Consider the following 11102-nt stretch of genomic DNA (forward strand, 5'->3'; position numbering starts at 1 on the left):
TTTTGCCCCAGGGCACATCTCCAAGTGGTAAAAGAGGAGGGTGGAGAAATCCAGTTTTACTTGAGGCTGTCACGTCAAGGATTCGAATCATGAAATATGGATTTGGCTTTTGGGTAAGTGCAAGTGTACAAGCAGTCTTTCACCCTTTACTCTTGAAGACATAATCTGCGATTTATCTCTCTCACGATACTTCAAGGCAGGGACGGTGGGGGAGTCTTAAAGTTGGGATTCAACCTTTAATTATAACTACCTAGTTTTTATACGTACGCTATAAGGCTATCAAATATCAATTGACATAGAGTATTCAGCCTTTGAACACGTTACTTATCCTGGCACTTGACTCCAGTATTCGGCCTTTTGCGTTAATGCTTTCAATGGCGTGTCGATCATTGAAAGACCTTTCAATTTCATAATGTTTAGAGACTTCTACTCCCTTCCATTCAATGCAGACCTTCAAATCCATGCTAGACTCGAGGCTGCCACAGGCCCACAACACAATTTGTTACACCCCCAACTTTTCCCCTGCACCATCACATGCATAACAAATGATATGAATAATTATAAACATATTTTGATCAATATATTTATTTATTTACCCGGAAAAAAAGATGATCTTTATCTAAACTCCGTTTGATTCTTATTTTTTGGTCACAAAAATGAAAAATATAACCGTTATCTATTGTTACGATGAGTTCACAAAAGTCGGCCAACTTTAATCAACAAAAATTATGAAATAATGAAACAAAAAACTGAAAAAACATAAGAACACAAGGAGCACGATATTTTTCGCCCTAAGGCAAGAGGTTCGGAACATCGTTCCTAATCCCCTTTCGAGCTTTCGTCAAACTCGAAGAAAATCATTATATCAACTGAATTAAGAAGTTGTTCGGCATATACAACTCGTGCACTCAGAAATATCACTCAAGATAATTTCTACATAAGCCTCACTACATCGACAGTGGCCGTTCAATCAAGAATGACACAATACACATTATAAAATCACTCAAGATTAATACAAAGGCAAATATTCATGTCGAATGAAGCTTTCTGGGCAGATTCAAAAATTGAGAGAATATAAGATGAAATTTTCAAAGAGAGAACTCGAGAGGCGGTAGTGAAGAAAATGAATTGGTTGCGTCTTCAAACCCTAGTGCAAGATTAAGTATTGAAGACCCTAAAAGATCTTCTCATCCAACGGTCCATAATGTGACATTTGGGAAGATCACAAGCATCTATTCAAAATTAAGAGAAAGCATGTTTTAGTAATTGCCAAAGAAAACAACATCCAGTTTATCTCTTAAAAATTCGGTCCACAAGCCCAATTTCAAGATGGTCCAGCAGGTTATTAAGGTAGCCCATCATTATACCACTATTTATCCACATCTATCACATCCAAATCACTATATTTGACTTTCTATCTTTTGTGTGAGTCCCGTAATAATTATATTTCTTATTCTCATTTTTAGAAAAATGAAAATTAAATGGGGCTTAGAAAACAACGTCTGATATGAATAATTCATATTTCTGTATTTGAACAATATAGACCATGCATATGCTTTGTGGTGATACCGTACGCACAGAGTACAGAATTGACTATTAGCCTAATCAGCTGATTAGATATATGTGTTTCGAATATATAAGATGGGGTTAGTATTGTAATTTCATTTTATCTCATTTTGTTTTTTCTTGAGCTGATGCTAATAGCCTGTCTTAATGTGGCACGAAATGTGGGTTGGATAATGACCCGACAAAGAAGTGTGGATCTTTTGGGAGATATTCAGAAAGGGATTTGACACAACTGACTCTATGGTCCATTTTGCATTTCAAAGGTATTAATTATAGTGTTATTACCTCATTTTCCTTGGAAATGATTTTTGTGATGGAAATGGGAAGGTGGGAACTTATTTTTCTTGATTGAGAATCAATAAATGGGTGCCCTTTTATCTTAACTAACACCCCATACTCTAGTATAATATGATAAGAAAGATCCCATCACATTTTCCCTCCGCTCTCTTGTGTGCCATCTCTGTCTCTTTTAACTTTTGATTGGATAATTTAGGGTCTGTACGATAATGATTATGAGAATTGATTTTTTGATCGTTAGAAAGAAAAGTGGGTCCTACCTATGAGTGAAGAAGTAAAAAATGATGGCTGAAATAGTAAAATAAGAATAAAAAAAATTGATTTTTTTGGGGTGAAAAATTAATACCAAACGTGGGCTTAATTTCTTGATATGTTTGTCCATTATTTGGAGATCATATGTGCATTACCAACTTTGAGTCGTATACACTTATAGATGATAATCACACTATATATTAAAATGATTTTTATCTATTAATATTAGAGGTGTCAAAATTTGTGATGACGATCCTTTCATGTCCTGTGGACTAGTTCGCCTTGCAGCCAACACCTAATGTAGGGGTACGAGGCCAGCCCTACTGTGCCACACTGAGAAATGTTAAATGGAGAGAACAAAAATAAATGATAACATGTTACCTGAGCCTCGGAACTTTTATCTTTACACGAGCTTAAGCTCACGCTAAAGCCTAAAAACTCTTGTCAATATGGAATTGTGTAAAGAAAAGTGGAAACCTATTAAACCCGGCATGGTCTAGGGTAATTTTGGCCTTGCCTAAAGGATGAACCGGCATATCGAAAATTGAATCGAAAGGGATAAAACCCACACGAATATTTATAGAATATAATGAAGAACATAAAAAGAATTTGGATATTCTCTTTAAAGAGGTTGACATTTTAAGATATAATCCACAACTCGCGATAACAAGTTCATAAGCTCAAACAAGAAATTCCATTTGTCTTAAGTTCAAATGAGATTCCAATGTATTCTCAGACGAGCCTATACCTTACGGGGCATGTTGAGAATAAAATTTTTCATTGATTAATATTGAAATGATAATATATAAGGATTATGTTACTTCTCTTAAAAAATGATATGTTAAGATGAAATTCCCTTTAAAGAGGTTGACATTTTAAGATATAATCCACAACTCGCGATAACAAGTTCATAAGCTCAAACAAGAAATTCCATTTGTCTTAAGTTCAAATGAGATTCCAATGTATTCTCAGACGAGCCTATACCTTACGGGGCATGTTGAGAATAAAATTTTTCATTGATTAATATTGAAATGATAATATATAAGGATTATGTTACTTCTCTTAAAAAATGATATGTTAAGATGAAATTCCAAATCAATGTTTGGGTAATGTTTATAAACAGTTTATAATAAGCCAAATAAATTTTATCCATGCATTTTATGGGATTCACAGGCATCACTCACTTATCCACCATTCATTTTGTCTATTCATAATTTAAATTGTTTAAAACACTTTCCAAAATTTGTGTAACCTCCATTTACACCTTTAACTATGATAGGGATGACAATAGGATAAGACAACCCTTCAAGTAGGGGTGTAAGCAGTTCGGTTTTATCGATTTTTGATAAATTTTCAAACCAAGCCGTTTAAATCGGTTTGAGAAAAACCCAAATCTAAACCAAACCATTTTGAACAGTTAAAAAAAAATCAAACCTAAACCTAACGGTTTGATCCGATTTTAAACCGTCGATTTTGCCACATATTTTTTTGCCCTACTTTTATGTCATTAATTCAATAAATTCAATATATATTTATATCATACTAGCAATAAATCTAAACCAAACTAAGCCCCTGTTTGAACCAAATTTTTTAGACAAAAAAATGAAAATTTGGACTGTTATCCCATAAGTTCAGCCGCCTTTGTTGACCTGCTGTTTCATGAGTAGGACCCAACTTCCTCTCCAACGGTCAATTTTCTTATTATGATGATATGGAAAATATGGCTCAAACAGAGTTAAATATATTTACTATAAATTTAAATATCAATTAAATCAAAGTGAAATCACAATAAATTAAAACATAGTTTTTTTCATTTTTGTTCACATTTTTTAGGTTAATGACGATACAATAACATTACAATACAAGTCTACTCAACTGGATATAAGGCCAAAAAATAAAATGATGTCCAACAAGACCCCGTAATCATCATATTTGAAAAAATGATACTAACTAAACAAAGAAAATAACCAACCACAATAATAAAGCAATTGTTTATAATATCTAAATATAACAATTACACAAGTTTAGATTTGTATGATGTTACGAAACGCACTTAATTTCAAATTCGCACCTTAGTTTGCTCCAAAAAAATTATTGATCTGAAACTTTATTCGTAGCAAATACTATCACTGGAAGTCTAAGATCTCTTTGTCTCCGATTTGTTATAATGAATTTCAATTTAATTATGAAGAGACGTGAAAAATCTGAAAAAGAAGTATGTGATATCGGTGGCTTAAGGCTGTGTTGGATGTCGGCTGGAGCTCATTTAAATTCTAAAGAGAAAAATGACTTTTGATAGATTATATTAATCTTGAGATTATTAGATATAAAATATGATGATTGGATAATAATAAATCTGTATTAGAAAATTAGAAATTAACAAAAATATCCACAAATGACAAAACTATTGAATTTTAAATATTTGAATGAATTTTCAAAAAAATTCATTTTTTTATTTTTATATATTTTTTCGCCGGTCCAATTTGGTTTTAAACCGCAATTAAAATTCTCAAACCTAAACCAAACCATTTTGACCGGTTTGGTTTTGGGTCAAAACCATTTCATTGACCAGGTCCACGTGGCACCAAACTGACGGTTTCTAAAATGTGGTTTCGATTCGATTTTCCGATTTGACGATTTTTTGCTTACAGCCCTACCTTCAAGTCCTTGCCCCGCTAGTGATTTTCAAGAGGTCCGATGGGAGTAAAATATTCCCATTTATCCCTATGTTTAATTAATTATTTAATTTTTAAAATATAATTTAAATTCCAATGCATAAAAATAAAATGAAATAAAAATTTCAAGATGGATTCGGGGACCATGTTCAGGTCCCCGTCCTATATAGTAGATACCATTTGGGAAGGAGATTTTTTGTTCATTGAGGATAGGGCCTGTGTTCTAAAAGGAGCTTAGGTGCAACGAAGATGTCAAGTTAAGTAGTTTGGCATCTTATTTAGCGGCCAAAGACAACCCACTGACCACTAATGCGCCTCTAGGCGTGATTATGCGCTCCTAGACGCTCATCAGTATGTATATATATATATATATATATATATATTTTTATTTTTTTTATTTTTTTTTTATTTTTTTTTACAATTCCTTAAGTTAAAATTTAAAAGACTGATTTCTTCACTTCGTTTGCCCAAAAATCAAAACAACTGCTTGAAGCTTTGAACAAAGGAAAACTTCCAAAAATTCCTATTTATTTACTATTTAGTATTTACATATAAAACTTATCCTTTTGTTGGAAAATTTGAAAAAAAAAATATAAAAAGATCTTATAAATCTGTTTTATAAACTTATCCTAATGATTTTTTGATTGATTAAAAATTAAAATAATATTAAAATAAAAAAGAATTTTTATGCTTATGCCTCGCCTAACTCACCTAACCCATAACTTGACCTTCGTGCATCACCATAAACTGGCCTTTTAGAACGCTGGATAAGACAATACAGAAACGGAATGAGAACGAAAAAATTTTACTTTCCGTAAACTATGATTACATAAAAGAGCATATAAAGAAAATTTCGTGATTTGTTACTTTCATTCTAGATTTGTTATTTTAATTTTAGAGACTAGCTTGCTGGTCCTGCTGGGAGCATGCAGGTTGTGAAGGACAAGCTACTCGAATGGACAGAAACTTGTGGCTTTTGCAAGGACATGGCTACGGGTTCTTCAGACGGTTTAGGGTTAAGAGGGCATGAATAACTAGAGCCTTGAGAACTTACATTACTCCTAAACACTCCTTCATCCTTTTGTTTAGGAGCGCAATCCAAATTGTTTTCTAACGATGGGCTATCATATCTCAACATTGATAGCATTTTTGTTTTTTGTGGTTTGCATGAGGAAACATCAACACTTATTTTTTTAATGCACTTTCTCCTCTCATGTTTGGTAGAATATTAAGGTTTGGTTGGGCATTAGAAGAGCAATGACTAATATTACTAGTGCATTGAAGTGAATCAAGAAGGAGGCTGGAGGGACTTCTTGGCCAAGTAAGGTCAAAAGGATTGCATTGGCGACCGTTATCTACCATATTTGGATGGTAAGAAATAGAAGAATTTTTTAGGATCTAAGATCACATGTGGATAGCATTGTTAGATGAATCAAAACACATGTATACAAAATTATGTTTTCTTTGTATTCAAATGTTTTGATTCAATTTGAGTATTTTGCAATGGGTCTATAAATCATATCATTTGTATATCTTTCATTTTGTTGCTTGTGTATGTTCGTAGTAGTTGTGTGAGTCACTTGATTTGGATTTGCCAAAGTATTCTTGATGTACTTGTACATGAATTTTGATTAATAGAAATTCACAGTTACCCGAGAGTCAGTGAGTGTGTGAGTGTGTGAGAGAGAGAGAGAGAGCAGGGAAACTGCATAAAGAATTCACACAAATTACAACAAGTAGGGCTGCAAAAGGTTACATATAATAATTTAGAGAGAGAGAGTTGAGGGATGTCTACCCACGACCGGCCACACGCACGCACGCACGCATAAGCTCAACCAAGACGTTTTTGCTTCATTAAATATGTGATGTACCACCAAAATTACAGATGTGCACGAGGGCCTCCATTTATTTTATTTTATTTTTTTTAATTTTTAATTTTTTTTTTATTTGCGCTTTTCTCGTTCTTATTTTTGTTAAAGTTTGATACCCATCTTATTTTCTCCCTACCATTATTTCCTTAATATTATTAGATACATTTTTCTTCATTTATATACTAGTGTTTTAAAAAGCGCATCAACGCATCACCTATGCATTAGATCTTGACGAAACGATATGCTTTGACAATAAGCTCAACGTATTATTTTAATAATTGAGTAATTTTCAGGATAATTAAAAATTTAAAATAATATTAAAATTAAGAAAACGCATTTTCACGCTTAGGCCTCACTTAAGTTAGTAAATTTTGAAGCTTGGCTTCCAAGCCTAATCACGATTTATGCATTTAGAATACTCCTATATACTTGTGATTTATTTGTAGAGTAATTTGATAAAATGTCTTTAGATATGACCAGTGAGATACCCTTCCTCCCAACTCAAAACTTGCTTGTTGACTTTTCTAGCAATCACAGCTTGTCTTTTTGCCTTACTGTTGAAGCATGTATGTCAATTTAGCCCCCGTTTGTCATCAATTTTCTCCCATTATTTTCCATTATATTTTTTTAAGTACTCATTTTTAACCATACATTTTTCATTAAAATAATATTACACATAAATCAAAAAAAATTTCTTCTTTTTTAACCACACATTTCAACATCAATTACTATTCTATAATACATTCATTCCAAATAATGGATGACAAACACACCCTTATTAAGATATCGACTTACAAATTACAATTCTTAGGAATGGGGTAGAGCCAGACTATTTACTTGATTTTTATTAGCTTTTAGATGAATATAAGATTATTTCGATATTATGTAATATACTCTATTCATTAGAAATAAGTATAGCACCTTGATGGGCAACGGGTCTAAGCACAATGGGCCTTTACTTTCTTTGGTGTTCTTTGTTGGTGAATTGGACTAGAGAAAGCGCAAAATCTTAGAATTCTCAAGTTTGAGTTTTCTAGTCAAGTCGTTCTCACTAATAGAATACTTACAAGTTGCTAGTGTTACACTTATTGATACGTTTCAACTTCTTGGTCGGTTACTTGATCCTATCTGACTTAAGGATATAATTAGGATGGGTAAAGCACACAAACACGTAAGCTAAATTGAAAGAGTTTTTGTTTTTTTTTTTTTTTTTTTTTTTTTTTTTTTTTTAATTTGAAGAGAATTTGTCGTTATTAATTTGATCTTATCTCAAGAAAAACTATCAAAATTAGATTGATTTGGACCATACTTAGCCTTACATTTCTATCATCCTCTTTTTTTTTTTTTCTTTTTTCTTTTTTAAATTAATATTCCGTGAACTTTCTCAATCTGATATGATTGGCTGTGATACTGAATGACGTAAACGTTTATCTTTAATTTGACAGTTTGGAATATGAATTCGTCCTATTAATTGGTTGGTTTGTATTTAAGCACTTTGAAGACACATAAATTATTGAGTCTATTATTTCAAAAAGTCAACAACTTAAAAAGTAGCATCTTATATGTCAATTATTGATTGCAGATGTTACGTCCCTAACCGAACCCATATCAGACGAGATATGGAACGCTCATACGAAGTGGTTCCACTTTGGAAAGTCCACCACCACTTCAGGCGAAGTGTGGAACGCTCATACGAAGTGGTTCCAGTTGAGATGATCTGTTATCACACTACGAGGCATAGGTAATTCTGCAGGACTGATCGAAGCGCCCTATCCCCCTGAATCTGAAGCGAAATGACCCCCGTGGACCTCGGCCTGAGGATCCGCTGCCGATTTCAGAATGAGATCTTTGTCAAGATCTTTTCTACTCTTAAGGTTTAAAGTGATTTGACGTCTCCATGAGACTAGTTGATGTGACCTATCAACTTTATGTCAACTCAACTCGGGAGTAGTAACTACCCGCCCACTCTACAGACGCGGCTGATTGACGCCTATGAACAGACGCCTCATACCATTCAGATGTATACACGTGTCTCACATCCAACGACTCTCCTCACCTATAAATACCCAAGGCTTGGCAAGAGGCAAAGGTAACGAAACTCTTTTTACTTAACACTCCATAGCAAGTAAACATATATTTTCCTCCCCACTATTTTGCACAACCTTGGTACTGTTCCGATCACCTGAGCCTAACTTGACCGTCGGAGTGTATACGGCCGCCGCCACCCCCGCTGGTCTTGGCCGTGTGCACCTGACCGTGCATTGATTGTGCGCAAGGAGGAATACGTGGAGTGACTATCGGTTGGCCACGTGGAGGATCCAATTTTCGATGTCAACAAATTGGCGTCGTCTGTGGGAAAACTTCCCGTTCAAAGTTCTACATTCTCCACCGGAGAAAACACCGAAAAACTAGTAACTTACCCTGAAAAGGGCACGTTCTTGAAGAAGAACAAAGTCGAGTTATATCCCAAATTTTTATCACCCTTGGAAAAGGAGATAGAATGAGTTCCAATCATGAAGACGACAATCCCATGAGAGAGGCCTCTGAAGAAGAGGTGCTCCATAACAATGTCACTCACCAGAGACCCTATCACCGGCGTCGCCGCGGTGCAAGAACAGCCATGCTCACTGAAGGGATGACTCAAATAACGGCGGGCATGAGAGACATCGCAGCTTAGAACATGGCGATGCGTGAACTTCTCATACAAGCCCAAGGTCATCAGGGCTATCAAATGCCCCAAGGATCTTACCTAGTGCAGGAAGCCCCTGTATTTCATTCCCAAGGCCATATGAGCCGGCACACAGAACGTTCCCTCGAAAGAGAAGTGGGCGTGGAAGCCACATCCTATGTGCAAGGAAGCCAGCCAGCGAAACCACAGCTAGGGGACAATTTTCCTCAAGAATACGAGGAACAAATGTCAGTAAGCGTCTTCGACCAAATAGGGTGAGACCCTAGTAATAGGGCCCGCTCAGTGCAAAGATCAGTTCGGCAAGACCAGGAACAAGAACAGGCACCTCCTCCTAGAAATAGGAGGGATAGAAGAAACCTAGTCGACTGGGGAAGCCGAGGAGAAGCACCTCAACCTCCCCAGGATATTCGAGATGATGAAGGGTTAGATGGGCCCTGTCAATCTTATGAAATCAATGACAATGATGATAACCTTCCTTTTTCAAGGGAGATCCAAAGCTTCCCAATGCCGGCAAACTTCATGCCCCCTAAGATCCCCAAGTATGAAGGAAAAGGGGACCTGGAGAAGCATCTCACCAAGTACATGACACAGATGAGCCTCAGAAGAGCCTCGCCTGCTTTGAAATGCAGAGCCTTCCACATAACCCTGGGCGGAGCTGCTGAAGAGTGGTATAGTAGACTTCCTCCCCTGAACATTAGGAGTTGGCCAGATATGAAGAAGGCATTCTTAAACCAATACCTCTCACGCAGGGAAGGAGATGCCCCAGTGCTGCGCCTGCAAGATATGAGGCAGGCCCCTGGAGAGACGCTGAAAAGCTATCTCGCTAGGTTTACAGACGAAATCACATACTGCAAACAGGTTACTGACAGAGAAGCCCTTTCAGCTCTGAAAGGCTACCTCAACATGAACACTTTGTTCTGGAGGGACGTGCGCAGCAAGAATCCTGCCACCTATGACGAACTGGTGGAAATGATGAGAGTAGAAATTGTCAGTGAGCAAATGATTTATCACCGAAATCGTGCCGCGCAAGGACTCCTTCTGCCTTAGAGGCAGGTAGGTCGAGGACCTGCAGCGCACCTTGTCACTCAGCAATAGACTCAAGCAGGTCACACAATAGCTCCCACCTCCGGACAGGCACTGGCTTCCGCCACATTGAATACAGTGCCGGTATTGGCATACGAGAATGCTCCTGGCAAAGCAGGACCATCCGGAAGAGCTGATAAGAAGAAGAAGAAGCGATCAAACAGGCCCTTGGAAGGGACAAGATTTTGCACTTTCCATCAACTCTATGGGCATGACACTAGTGAAATGCCGAGATGCTAATCGACGTCGAGATCGAGGCAACCCACATCCTTCCAGTAGGAGCGAATATCCTCACAGATCCACCTCCCCGAACAGGGGAGAGAGAGGGCATAGAGAGCAAGTACCCAGGAGAAGAGAATCAAGAGACCGATGACAGTCTAGACAGAGAAATCAGGCCCCATTCTTTGGGACCCAAGTCATCAGGGAGATCGACACAATCATTGGGAGACCTCACATTGGTGGCAACACCAGGAACGCCCAAAGGAATTACACAAGGGAAGCAAAAGACCCGCCAATGATTACCTACATTGTCAACGAGTCACAGGCGGCCAATAAGATGGCCCCAATTGCTTTCTCCCAGGAAGATGCAGAAGGAGTTCACCTCCATTGTGACGCATTGGTTGTAAGGGCCATAGTGGTTAGAAACGGACTCAAACGCATGCTCGTCGA

The sequence above is a fragment of the Olea europaea genome, chromosome 2 (assembly GCF_002742605.1).
Source record: "Olea europaea var. sylvestris chromosome 2, O_europaea_v1, whole genome shotgun sequence".
Taxonomy (NCBI): Eukaryota; Viridiplantae; Streptophyta; class Magnoliopsida; order Lamiales; family Oleaceae; genus Olea; species Olea europaea.